The following is a 2,416-nucleotide window of genomic DNA, read 5'->3' as shown; positions in this document are numbered from 1 at the left end:
GCATTGGTCCCGGTTGGTGAGACGAACCGGTACCAATGCACCCCCTTTAGTCCCGGTTGGAGACACCAACCGGGACCAAAGGCCCCTGTGCTGTCCGCATCGAGGCCAAAGTTTAGTCCCACCTCGCTAGTTGAGAGGGGCGCGCAGTGGTTTATAAGCCCCACTGCCGCACCCCTGTCGAACTCCTCTCTAATGCAGGCTTATGGGCCTACTTGCTACTGCTTTGCCTGATGGGCCTTCTGGGCCTACTGCGGGCCTGAATCCTAGCCCAAAGTTGGGATTCAAGTCGTATTCAGGCCGTGGGGGCCCAGTAGGGGGCATTTTTTTTGTTTTTTTGTCTTCTTTACTTATTGTTGCTATTTTTATCTTTTTCCAGTTTTTTTGTTTTTTTTTCTGCATTATTTATTTTCTTTTGTTTTTTGCTTTATTTTTTAATTCCTTTTGCTTTTAGTTTTAGGAAAATTATAAACTTGCTGTTAGTGCCATTACTTTTCAAATTTGAAAACACCTTTTTTTGTTTTCTTTCTTGCTTTATTTATTTTTATTTTGTTTCTACTTACAACAAAATACTTATTGTTGTTTTTTTGTTTTGTTTTCTGCATTATTTATTTTCTTTTGTTTTTTGCTTTATTTTTTAATTCTTTTTGCTTTTAGTTTTAGGAAAATTATAAACTTTCCACTTTTTTGTTTTTTTGTTTTCTTTCTTGCTTTATTTATTTTATTTTGTTTCTACTTACAACAAAATACTTATTGTTGCTATTTTTAATTATTACGAGGGCCGAACCATATGACATTAAAGCATTTCAAATGAACTTTGAAAAAGTTGAAAGTTGGCATGGTATCATAAATTGACCCACACATAGCATGTGCATGTACAAAACAGACAATGGTATCATACTCGTCAGTTACAAAGTTGGCATGGTATTATCATAATAGTTGCGGGAGAAAGTCTTTACTTTTTCTTCGCTTTTGTCATTTGCTTATTGCGCCGTAACCATGGATAATCTTCATCGTTTATCAGGATGCTGGGGTCAGCCTTGACTTTAAAGGGAGGAATTTCATGAAACTTTTCATAATCTTCAGACATGTCTGTCTTGTCCTCCACTCCCACGATGTCCCTTTTTCCTGAAAGAACTATGTGGCGCTTTGGCTCATCGTATGATGTATTCGCTTCCTTATCTTTTCTCTTTCTCGGTCTGGTAGACATGTCCTTCACATAGATAACCTGTGCCACATCATTGGATAGGACGAATGGTTCGTCAGTGTACCCAAGATTTTTCAGATCCACTGTTGTCATTCCGTACTGTGGGTCTACCTGTACCCTGCCTCGTGACAGATTGACCCATTTGCACTTAAACAAAGGGACCTTAAAATCATGTCCGTAGTCAAGTTCCCATATGTCCACTATGTAACCATAATATGTGTCCTTTCCCCTCTCGGTTGTTGCATCAAAGCGGACACCGCTATTTTGGTTGGTGCTCTTTTGATCTTGGTCAATCGTGTAAAATGTATTCTCATTTATCTCGTATCCTTTCCAAATCAATATAGTCAAAGATGGTCCCCTGGATAACAAGTACAGCTCATCACAAACAGTGTTGTCACCTCTGATACGTGCTTCCAACCAACTGCTGAAAGTCCTGATGTGTTCACATGTAATCCAGTCGTCGCACTGCTCCGGGTGTTTGGAGCGCAGACTGTTCTTGTGTTCATCGACATACGGGGTCACCAAGGTAGAGTTCTGTAGAACTGTGTAGTGTGCTTGAGACCAAGAATATCCGTCCCTACATATTATTGAGTCCCTTCCAAGCGTGCCTTTTCCAGTCAGTCTCCCCTCATACCGCGATTTAGGGAGACCTATCTTATTAAGGCCAGGAATGAAGTCAACACAAAACCCGATGACATCCTCTGTTTGATGGCCCATGGAGATGCTTCCTTCTGGCCTAGCGCGGTTACGGACATATTTCTTTAGGACTCCCATGAACCCCTCAAAGGGGTACATATTGTGTAGAAATACAGGGCCCAGAATAACAATCTCGTCAACTAGATGAACTAGGACGCGCGTCATGATATTGAAGAAGGATGGTGGGAACACCAGCTCGAAACTGACAAGACATTGCACCACATCACTCCTTAGCATTGGTATGATTTCTGGATCGATCACCTTCTGAGATATTGCATTGAGGAATGCACATAGCTTCACAATGGCTAATCGGACATTTTCCGGTAGAAGCCCCCTCAATGCAACCGGAAGCAGTTGCGTCATAATCACGTGGCAGTCATGAGACTTTAGGTTCTGAAACTTTTTCTTTGCCATATTTATTATTCCTTTTATATTCGACGAGAAGCCAGTCGGGACCTTCATACTAAGCAGGAATTCAAAGAAGATTTCCTTCTCTTCTTTGGTAAGAGCATAGCT

Source organism: Triticum dicoccoides, chromosome 5B, assembly GCF_002162155.2.
Source record: "Triticum dicoccoides isolate Atlit2015 ecotype Zavitan chromosome 5B, WEW_v2.0, whole genome shotgun sequence".
Taxonomy (NCBI): Eukaryota; Viridiplantae; Streptophyta; class Magnoliopsida; order Poales; family Poaceae; genus Triticum; species Triticum dicoccoides.
Note: the sequence above shows the minus strand (reverse complement) of the source record.